The sequence below is a fragment of the Primulina tabacum genome, chromosome 6 (assembly GCF_025594145.1).
Source record: "Primulina tabacum isolate GXHZ01 chromosome 6, ASM2559414v2, whole genome shotgun sequence".
NCBI lineage: Eukaryota > Viridiplantae > Streptophyta > Magnoliopsida > Lamiales > Gesneriaceae > Primulina > Primulina tabacum.
Window position 1 is genome coordinate 27,524,037 of NC_134555.1, and position 12,861 is coordinate 27,536,897.

Here is a 12,861-nt window from a genome sequence, read left to right on the forward strand (position 1 = left end):
TCATTGCGTGAATCTATCCAAGTCTATGTGCCCTAAGACTGATGAAGAGATGGAAACTATGAGCCGCATTCCATATGCGTCTGTCATAGGCAATATAATGTATGGTATGATATCTACTCGACCTGATATTGCATATGCACTGAGTGTTGTAGGTAGATATCAGTCGAATCCCGGTCCACTGAATTGGAAAGAAGTGAAAGATGTTGGAACTTTTCAAGTTCGCAATCTTAATTTCAATGTTAACAAAACTTGTTTTTTTGTTACTAATGATTTACCTTAGTGTGCAGAAGCTAGGATTAGTTACGAGTTGTTTACATCGCAAATTGAAGACCAAACAGATCGCACAAACCAAATCAGGTGAACTGATACGTCAAATGAGCAGTTCTGCTGATCGTCCAGTTGACAGGTGGTTCAGCCGGAGAATCTCAGAAGCCTGGCCAGCTGAATGAGTGTTCAACTAATGAAGAAGCACAGCTTATCAGTTCAACTGAATGAGAGTGAAATCAGTTCAACAGACGAGTCAACTGATTTCACCAGCCTAACTGAAGATCAGTTCAGCTGAAGTTCGGAGCGTCAGCTATGAATCTTTCCGTTGTAGATGAAGAAAAACTCATTCAGTGGTTTCTTGCTATACACAAAGGTACAAAGTAATTTTCCTGTCAAAGGACAATAATGAACGTTTCATCAGAGCATTAAAGACAAACGTTTCAGAAGGACAGTCAAAAGTCGAGACACAAATTCCAAGGAACGAATTCAAAATGCAACAGATACAATTATTGAGTTTCACTGTACGTTCAATTTCCCGCCTATATAAATAGAAGTTCAGTGAAGACTCGAAGTGTGAAAAAAATAAAAGAAAAAAGGGGGCACGCTAAATGCTTATCAGCTTTAAAGAAGCAAATCAGCCCAGAGGGACACTTCAACGTGTTATCAGCTTAGTTTAAAAGCTTATTTCCCTCACTATGTGAGAAAATCCTTGTTCAGTTCTCACACATGTACATACTCACCACCACCCAATTCAGTCTTGCACAGAGACGTTAAACTTGTGTATGTAGTCTTTCTCATATAGACGCTAAAGAAGTGTTGATTTAAAGGTGTTGCCTTCAGTCTAAACTAGGAGTTCAGTTAGGCAGTGGATAAGTCCTATGCTGGGTGGGTTTGTACAAGTAGTTGTATAAATCAAATTATTCTAGTGAATCCTACATGAGGTGGTAGAAGGAGTGACGTAGGAGCAGTTGAAGTCTCCAAAGATTCATAAACATATCTTGTGTATTTAACTGATTAACTGTTGTTTTCAAACTGACTTGATCAGTCAGAGCATCCGTCAGTTCAGTTATTGCCATAGCTGAAATGATATATGCGACAACTGATCCTCTGTCTTTCAGTTATTCAATTTACATAAAATACAACGTTTTCTAATTTTACAGTCTTTTTCACGAAGGATTACTTCGAGTTTCTTTCGCTTGGTTTTTAACCAAACTCGATTTAATTCATCGGTGTTAACATTCTTAGAACACGAGCTATTGCAGCTCATTGGAGAATATTGTGTTTGAAATGCCTTCAAAGGCACTAGCACACGTTTCTTGAAAGGAAATTCTTGAGTACTTGAGAAGAACTAAGAATTTTTTTTGGTATACGGAAGTTGAGAACTAAAATTGGAAGACTACACTGATTCTAGCTTCCAATCAGATGTGGATGATTTGAAATCGACCTCTGGATTTTTATTCAAGCTCAATGATGGTGCTGTCTCTTGAAAGAGTTCCAAGCAAGATACCACAACGGATTCAACCACTGAGACCGAATACATAGTTGCATCGGCTGCAGCAAAGGAGGGTGTTTGGATGAGGAATTTCATCCAAGATTTGGATGTCATTCCTCAAACAGTTGATCAAGTCACGGTCTACTGTGACAACACTAGTGCCATTGCAAAAGCGAAGAAACCGAGGTCTCATCAGTAATCCAAACAAATACTGAGGAAGTTCCACATAATCCGGGAGAATGTGGGAAGAGGAGACATATCGGTAGATAGAGTCATCTCCACAGATAACTTTGTTGATCCACTAAAGAAGCCCCTGCCAGGACCATTAATTGAGAAGCATCGCGATGCAATGGGTCTAAGATCTATGGGTAGTTGGCTATGGGAAAGTGGGAGATTGTTAAAATAGGTGCCCGGTAGCAAACTAGTGGCTAGGGCTTTTATTGACTCCAATGTAATACAATCTTTATTTTAACAATATTTTACGATTTTATTTGATTATGGAATTATACTTTATCTGTATATACATGCAAGCTGCATATATAAAGTCCTTGAATATACAATAAGTATCATGAGGTCTGCGTCGCAACGTAAGATCATGGAACTCATTAGGAATTGTAAAATATATTCTAAATAGGTTCATAATCGAATCAGCCGCCTAAAACAAGGATAAAGGTCGCTCGAGCTCAAGACTAGCATCTATGATGTAAACGTCATGTTTCATTGGAAAGGGCATAGAGATGTCCATTCACACGGATGGGTGATCATATGATGATGCACTGAAAAACCCTCTCTCAGACTATCCAAGTGGTTCTCACTTATCAAGTGGAATAGTCCGAAGTTATGGTTGTACACCGTTAGCCCTTTGATCTAGGACAGTGTAGGGGCTATACGTACTAGCATGCACTTTGATCTGTTTACCGACTCCATCGAGGATCATCAGGCGGGAGTTTGGGTGTAGTTTCAAAATACATAGGAGCATGCATTGTAGTCGGGTATTCACCGTTCGCCTACGGGTGAAGATATCCTATATGATTTGATGAGTTAATAGTGCAAGAAGTCTCTGGCCAGAGCAAGAAATGTGCTTTAAGGAAAGGTGTTTTTCTAGTTGCACATGCCATGCCACTATTAATACTCAAAGAGAAATCACATCGTTGTCGAATTCATATGCAACTCTTGATATGCCAATAGTTGCAGATTTGACCGGGATAAAGTATTGAAGGGACCGTAATGTACGCTAACCATAACTAAAGGTTCTTGCAGGCACTATCAATGATATCTAGGGGATCATGGGGCGATGCTACTAGACGCTCTTACCATGATCCGATTGGTGCAATAATAAATGAGTTATGACATTCTTGATCAAGGTGTTGATGAAAAGAATGGGGCTAACTAGGGTAAGCTCGAATAAGAATAAATATTATTCTGAATCACATGGAGATGTTAACCCACGGCTAGCTGTGTCCTTGAACCATTAAGGGTCACACAAATATCGGATTCTGTGTTCCTGTTGAGATAGTCAAATTTCAAGGGGTTGAGATTTGGCGACTATAGTTTGATGGAGATCAAACAGGTAGATTATAAATGAGTTTATGAGTTTATTCCATAGGATAGTAGAAATTGAAGTTAGCATGACTGCTAAATAAGAAAGGATAGTGGAGCTGCCTGTTTTTGGAAGGAGTTCACTAAAACTTGCAGCTGCCCAATATGGTAAATGAAAATTTTGATCTTTGAAATTTTCGATTTTCATTATATGAACGAGACTTGTATCCTTGGTACACCGACGCTTTCGGAACTTCGAACGATATTATAATGAGTTCAGAATCATTTTTCGTGAATTTTGAATTTACTAATTAAATGATTGTGCTAGTACTGGTGACTACTAACACGCAAAAATTCCCATAAATATTCTAGAGGAGTCTAGAATTAAATAAACCAAGGAGTTAGTTTATAAATTAAATAAGAGTTATTTAATTTAATACATATATATATATATATTTTATATGGCATATTATATTATTATATCATTTAATATTAAAAGTTAATAAATACATTACATATTAATTACATGAGAGTTTAAATATAATTAAATTATTAAAGTCTTTGTGCGAGAAGATCTACTAATTAGATCAGGAGTCTCACTCTATATATACACCACTAGGACTCATAATTGATTACCACAATTTTTCACAAAATTCCTTTCCAATTACAAAGAAACCGACGGCCATACTTGAAAGTTTTGAAGAAAATTTTGTCCAAAAATAAGAAAATTAGATTTGTTTAATTATTGGTTAAGAATCAATAATTATTTGGTTATTTATTGATTAAGAATCAATAAGAAAAATTAACGAAATCTTCCCATCTTTTAAAAACCAAAGTCACGGCCACTTCAATTAATTAATGTGAAAATTTCGGCCACTTTAATGTCTTCCAACCCCGCGCTGCTTCGTCTCCAGATTTTGGAAATTCAGAGGCTACTGTCTTAACGCATAAATTGTTTGGATTTTTCAGTGCAAACCAAACGAAGAACAAAGTTTTCGATCGTGGACTTAATTAGGCGATCAAGTTTGAGGAGCCGTTCGTAGGAATATACAAAAAAGGGCTATCTTTGCTTAAAAACCGGAATAGTTTGGAATCCAGCTATTATTACGTAAATGTATAACTCTAAACGCCCTATGAATTTTTCTAAATACCCGACGCCCAATAACAAAAATTTTAAACTTCCGCTGCGTCTTGGGTGCGAGAACACGATGTCCCAACAATAACAACCTTTAAGTTATTCTCAATTAAAAATTTTGGCCTTCGAAATTTTTTTTTTTATTATATAAACAATATTTGTACCCTCGACATATCAGTTCTATCTTATCGTCGATCAAGGTTATAATGAGTTCATAATTACTATTTAATGAATTAAGAATATACTAACTAAAAAACTAATTAATAGATGTAATGCCCGATTTTTTTTAAAAAAAATATTTTGAAAAAAAATATTGTTCATGAGGTTACTGAGGCGCTGAAAGGGGCGTTGTGACAAGATCGATTATGGAGATCATCGTTGGGCGATAATAGCTCGGTTCTTGAAATATTGAACACCGATGAATTAAATCGATTTTGGTTTTCAAACCATGGGGAGACACACGAAATAATCTTTCGTAGAAATCAATTAAACATTTTGTAAATATTTAAATTATATGTAAGTTGAATGAGTAAAAATATTTTGTTTGAAGCATTTTATCAAACACTTGATATGCAATATTTTTGTATTTGAAGAACACATAAAATGCTTCAACAATGCATCCTTAAAACAATGGAATGACAAGTAAAGGCAATAAACAAATAGACACGAATTTTGTAACGTCCCGAAAATTCGAAGGTCCTCATGAACCGCATGCACGCAAGATCATCAATTCCTTGTATTTTAATTTAATTTTTTTAATTTCATAAATTAATTATGATGGCATATTTACATGTTTAAATTAAACTTTTATGCATGAATGCATTAAATGTATTTTTAAGGGTTATTCGAGCTACGATAGATGAACGGAAACCGAGGGCTGAAAAATGAAAAATGTTTTTATTAAATAATTATTTTAATTATTTAAATATTTTGATGCTTTTTCTTATTTTCGAAAATAAGGAATTTTGAGATGATTTTATACGCTGGGACGTGATTTTTATCGGTTTTGGATTTTCAAAAAAAATACGAACGTTCTGACAACCCGGCTAATAATTTCACAAACCTTATTAAACCAAATAATTTTATTGAGCACTAATAGGCTTATTGGGCCTAGCTAACCTTGTTAATGGGCCTAAGCTACCATTAGTATTTTAATTGATATTTAAAGTGCAAAACCCACCCCATACCATTAACAATCTCACGCCTCCCTACCCATCACACACAAGACTCTTCTTTTCTATCTAAAACACACACCACCCACCATAGCAAACAAGAGTAAGTTTCGAAAATTTGCAAGGAAAATTCAGCCAACGTCCCCTTGTCGTCGTTCTTCGATTCGTCAACGTTAACTCATGTGTTATACACGCAAAGGCATGCCATACACTTTCCTTTACTCATCATCACACCATATTATGTATTTATTCATGAATTCTATGAAAATCAAGTGACACTTATATTTATTTTCGTTTTATGCATCAACATGAATTTTAAAGTATGGATTTTGATCCAAAAACATTATTTTTATGTACATGAAGGGGCTGCCATGATTAGGTGTTGAACTTGTGTTGTTTTTACACGTTTTAGAGGGTTATATGAAGCACAAAAACACTGCAAATGATAATTGATTAAGCTGGAACCGAATTTGCATGATATTGGTGTCAAGGGCTCGGGTTCAAAGGCTTATGGTTCATGGCTTGGCTCGGTTGCGACCAGGGTTGGGCTAGGGACCTTTTTTGGTCAGGTAAGGAGTCCTAGCCACGCTAGGACTCAAGACAAGAAGCTGGGATGGAGTCCTAGCACGCTAGGACTCGACCCCGATTGGGCGTGCATGAGCAGCAGCCGCGCAGGGACATGTCTCGGCCTGGGGGCTTCGGGCTTGGCTAGGCTAGGTCCTTAGGGTCCTAAGAGGGTGCACAAGTGTCAGGGTCAGGGGTTGGCTCGTTGGTTAAGTTACTAGGCGAGTTCGAAGAGTCCTAGCTCAGGAGGGGTTCTGGGCCTGCAGCTTTTGATGGTGTAGGGGCTTCGGGCGATGGCTAATGGTGCAGAGGGTTCATGGCTAGTGGTGCACCTTTTGAGTCCTAGGGGTTCTAGTGGTGCAGAGGGTTCATGAGGATCCAGGGGAAGTCTGGTCTGAAGATGGCTTGGGGTGGCTCGGACTTGTCTCGGTGAAAAAGTGAGAATGGTTCAAGGTGTCCTAGTTGGGTTCGAAACAAAGGGTTTATGGTTAAAAGTTTCAAACGTGGTTCAACGGGGCTCGAATCATGCTTCACGAGGGCTAAATAAATATTAAAAGTCTAAGTTTCAAGTTTGGGAATTTTATATTAAAGTTTGATTTCATTTGAGATTAAAACAAATTAATAAGACATAATTAAAGAATAAATAAAACGTCATAGATTTAAGCTAAATAAAATTATGAAAAATTTAATGTAAGCTTAATTAATTATTTGGGATGGTCTAGAGTCAACGAAATTAAGAAAATGTCAAAAACGTGAAATTTTACGTCTAGGGGTAAAACTGTATTTTTACACCCAAAAATTAGTTAATGTCATGGCAGTGTCGTGAATGCTATTTTATATGTCAATATGACTATTTTGCATGTTTATGAAATTTTATGATGATAACGTTAAAAGACATGTTGCATGCTTTGTTTAAAAAAAAATGTTATATGTATGTTTAATTTTTATAAGTGATAAAAATCCGAAATGTTGAAGGAAGTGAAGTAATTGTTATTAATACGATGATACAATGATATGTTAATACATAGGCCAAGGATCAGTTGTCGGATGAAAGTATCGTTGATATCCCTACCTCCTAGTACTGTGGTTACATGTAGATGGATCCATCACCCCCAATTCGAATACGAAAGTTAGAATTAACGATCATAATTCAACGAAAATGAATATGTATATGAATATGATGAATACGAATATGTTTATGATGAATATGAATAAGTTTACGATAATATGAAAATGTTTATGTTTAATTTTATGCATCATTATGAAAATGTTATTTTACGTAAAAGTATTTTCACTGTTGCATGTGATTTGTATACGTATTACTTGTTATCAAGATTATGGTGTGTTTAGTCTTTACACTCACTAGGTATGATCTATGCAGGTGAATATGTTAATAATGATAATAGAGGTCTTGATGGTTAATATGACTGGACTGAAGGTGCACATAACCCAATGACCAGCGCTAGTTTTTCGCACTAAACTTATGTTTATGATTTATGATTTTAAGTTGAGGTTAAAAATAATTTTACGACTTACTATTATGTTTTGAGTGGTTTTTGAGAGGTTTTTAGTTTTAGAAATTTTGCTAAGTTAGGATATACAAACGAGTGACGATTTTATGTTTCTTAAGCTATTTCCTTCAGATTTTCAAATATTTTTGGATGTTTAATTTTAAATTGGTACAAAATATTTTATAAATATATATGTATGTATCAGCCGATTTATGGGAAGTTTTAAAAAAAATTCTAGTACTTTTTAAGAAAACGAGTAGTTGACGTTTCAGTTGGTATCAGAGCAATGTTCCTATAAAGGGTTGTGCCACCGTCAATGCCTGGAAGCTCAGTCGTCAAGCCTCAAGTCTGTAAGTTTAAATTTTTTAATGTTATCATGTGAATGTTTACATGGTTTATACGTTTAAGCTACATGTGTAAACACTTTTTGAAGTTAAATTGAATTTATGTTTAAAGTTTGCATTATAAAGATTTTTATGATTAAACCTGCATCGTTTTATGATTTTTTTAAGGTAAAAGATTAGATACTTTAGAACCTTTACGCGTATTACGATGTGAAATAAAAATTATATGATTTCCATACATGCTGGCTTTGTGATGGGATTGGACATATTTAAGAATTTGGTTAATGGACCTTAGGAAAGGTTGAAAATGATTGGACTATATGGATTTTTGGGATTTAGTATTGATGTTCTACTTCTTGGGTCATAAGTTAATAGTGAAGATTATGAATGCTTTATGAGACATGTTGGTTTCTAAGAAAATATTGATGATTCGTGGTTACTAGTTGAATTAATTTTTGATAATTACACATAAGGATTAATGATTCAAAGACTGCGAGAATCATTAGAAGTATGAAAATGTATAATTTGGGATGCTAGATTTCGAGGTATTATCGGTTATGAGAATTGATTTTGGGTTAATAAGCTTAAAATTATTGAAAATTATGTCATGGAAAACCTGTAGAAGGGAATTAAGAATGCCAAAAATATATGGGTTAATTGTAAGATTTTCGAAATTAAGGATCAATTGGGTAATTCTTGAGAAAATTAGGAATTTATTTTGTAATTGTTAAGAAATTTGGAAACTAGTTTAGCAATAAGTGAGAATTGAATGGGTTGAATGAGGGAAATTTTCGAGGATTTAGGCTTGAAAGAATATTTAGGACTTTGAAATATCTTTGTTATAATGTTATAAGGAACGGGTATTGTAGGATGAATCAATATTATGCTTGAAAATCTAAGCGTTAGTGGATGTGTTTGAGATTCTAATGTTGAATTATGATAGGTTGATGAACATTTTGAGTATAATATAAGGAAGGTAATATACAATAAGGGTGGTTATCCATTCTTTTATATTGAGAATTGTAAGAAAAGTTAAATTTCGAGGTTATAATAACATAGTACTAAGTCATCATGTGTTGTTTTAAGTTGCGATTCGCAAACAAGAATATAGAAAGTAAATTTAAATGGGATCAATGAGACATAAGGACATTCTAAACCTTATTTTATCAGAGTTGCACAGCGGAAGCATGTATTATTGGGTTACTACAATTAAGAGTATAAACTTTTGACTATCGAGGATGAGCGAATTTCGAGGACGAATTTCAATTTAAGGGGGGGGTGGGGGGGGGGGGGGGGGGGTTGATTGTAACGTCCCAAAAATTCGAAGGTTCACGTGTACCACATGCACGCAAGATCATAAATACCTTGTATTTTAATTTAATTGTTTTAATTTCATAAATTAATTGTGATGGCATATTTACATGTTCAAAATGTACTTTTCTGCATGAATGCATTAGAATGTACTTTTAAGGGTTATTCAAGTTGCGATCGAGGAACGGAGACCTCAGATGAAAAATGGAAAATATTTTTATTAAATAATTGTTTTTAATTATTTAAAATATGGTTGATGCTATTTCTTATTTTCGAAAATAGGGAGTTTTGAGATGATTTTATACGCAAAGACGTGATTTTTATCGGTTTTGGATTTTCAACAAAAATACGAACCTTTTGACAATCCGGCTAATAATTTCACAAACCTTATTAAACAAAATAATTTTATTGAACGCTAATAGGCTTATTGAGCCTAGCTATCCTTGTTAATGGGCCTAAGCTACCATTAGTATTTTAATTGGTATTTGAAGTGCAAAAGCCACCCCATACCATTCACAAACTCACGCCTCCCTACCCTTCACACACAAGACTCTTTTTTTCTCTCTAAAACACATGGCACCCACCATAGCAAACAAGAGTAAGTTTCGAAACTTTGCAATGAAAATTCAGCCAACGTCCCCTCATCATCGTTCTTCGTTTCTTCAATGTTAATTTGTGCGTTATACATGCAAAGGAACACCATACTCTTTCCTTTACTCATCATCACACCATATTATGTATTTATTCATGAATAGTATGAAAATCAAGTGACACTTATATTTATTTTCTCTTTATGCATCAACATGAATTTTAAAGTATGGATTTTGATCCATAAACATTATATTTATGTACATGAAGGGGCTGCCATGATTAGGTGCTGAACTTGTGTTGTTTTTACACATTTTTTAGGGTTCTAGGAACAAGAAAAACGCTGCACACGATAATTGATTAAGATGTAACCGAATTTTCATGATATTGGTGTCAAGGGCTCGGGTTCAAGGGCTTATGGTGCATGGCTTGCCTCAGTTGCGACCGGGGCTGGGCTAAGGACGTGCTTGGGTCAGGGAAGGAGTCCTAGCCATGCTAGGACTCGGGACAAGCGGCTGGGAAGGAGTCCTAGCAAGCTAGGACTCCACTTGCGATTGGGCGTGCATAAGCAGCAGCCGCGCAGGGACAGGGCTCGGCAAGGGGGATTTGGGTTGGGCTGGGCTATGTCCTTAGGGTCCTATGAGGTTGCACATGGGTTAGGGTCAGGGGATGGCTCGTTGGTTAAGTTGCTAGGCGAGTTCGAAGAGTCCTAGCTCATGAGGGATTCTCGGCCTACAGCTTTTGCTGGTTTAGGGGCTTTGGGCAATGGCTATGGTTTGAAACCTAATGGTGCTAGTGGTCCAGAGGGTTCATGAGGGTCCAGGGGAGGTCTGGTCTGAAGATGGCTCGGGGTGGCTCAAGCTTGGCTCGGTGAAAAAGTAAGAATGGTTCAAGGTGTCCTAGTTGGGTTCGAAACTTAGGGTTTATGGTTAAAAGTTTGAAACATGGTTCAACGGGGGTCGAATCATGGTTTACGAGGGCTAAATAAATATTAAAAGTCTAAGTTTCAAGTTTTGGAATTTTATATTAATGTTTGATTTAATTGAGATTAAAACACATTAAAAAGTTATAATTAAAGAATAAATAAAAAGTCATCGATTTAAGCTAAATAAAAATATGAAAAAATTAATGTAAGCTTAATGAATTATTTGGGATGGTCTAGAATCAACATAATTAAGAAAATGTCAAAAACGTGAAATTTTACGTCTGAGGGAAAAACGATAATTTTACACCCAAAAATTAGTAAATTTTATGGCAGTGTCCTGAATGCTGTTTTATATATTAATATGATTATTTTGCATGTTTATGAAATTTTATGATGAACGATTACGTTAAAAGACATGTTGCATGCTTGGTTTAAAAAAAAAAAGTTATATGCATGTTAAATTTTTATAAGTGATGAAAATACGAAATGTTGAAGGAAATGAAATAATTGTGACTAATACGCTGATACAATGATACGATGATATGTTAATACGTAGGCTAAGGCTCAGTTGTCGGGTGAGAGTGTCCCTGATGTCCCTGCCGCTTAGTACTGTTGTTACATGTAGATGGATCTATCGCCCCCAATACGAATATAGATACAAAAGTTACAATTAACGGTCTGAATTCAACGAAAATCAATACGTATATGAATATGATGAATACAAATATGTTTATGATGAATATGAATAATTTTATGATAATATGAAAAATGTTTTTGTTTAAGTTTATGCATCATTATGAAAACTAGCAATCGAGGCACAAACGATGTTTGTGCGGCATTGTACATGAATATTAAGTATAACATGTCTAATAGTAAGTATGCTAAGAGGTAACATTGTGCAAAGAATGAAGAAAATTTAAAATAGTTAGTGTATCTTGTTTCACAATTGAAACGACATAACTATTGATACAATTAAATCGTACACAAAATTGAAATAATTTTCATGACGTGTTACCTGTCCAAACACAAAAAGCCTTAAATAGAATGAGTGCAAGAGAAAGTTATTGGATTTATTAGTTTTGTGTTTTTCTTATAAATGACGATGCACACGCAATAATAGTTATACCTTTAAACATACTTTTATTTTCATTTTAGCGTACATTTGCACACATGTTTCATTTGTAATGTAACAAATAAATAATATTTATACCATCACACATACTTTCATTTCATTCTACCGTGCATTTATCTGAATTTCATATAGATTCAACAATACAATAAATCGAAGTAAGATAATAGCCATATTCGATGATGGCAAAGCGCTAACAGCATGAATATGAATTACCTGTTGTCGGAGAAGCTGAAAATCTCATGACTCCATCTCTCCCCTGATTTCTAGTTGCTTGAATTAGACTAATAGTACAACCTCCTCTCCTATTAAAACCGTGAAAATGAAAAAGATTGTGAAAACTAACAAATAGAATAAAAAAAATAAGAAAACAAAAAATTGATAATCAGAATATTAAACAAAAAACATTTATAAAATTAAGTTTAACATTCATGAGCAAGCTCTTTAAGTAATAAAAAGACAATAGTTACATCCGGGGAGGCTGTGAATGGTGAAGACCGAAAAGTATGGAAAATTGGTTGAAGATCGTTAAATCTTCAGTGATCAATCTCTTCGCATTTGCAAAATCTTAAATTTGTTCCCAAAGTTGAATCTTAGATTATAAAAAAAAAATATCTTGGATTTTTTGAAAGAAATGAAGACGGTAGTGAGAACTTATTCAATTTATTAATCGAGTTACAACTCTATTAGTTGGAAGGAAACCCATTAATTTCATATGAGTCAATCACAATCTTAAACATTGGATTTAGTTTCATTTAACAGATTTTCTATGGAAAGAAACATGATATTGTAAAAGAAAAATTAAACAAATCAAAAGGATGAAAATAATCAATAAAATAACTAATGATAGGAAACGAACAATAACTGACTAATTATGAAACAAA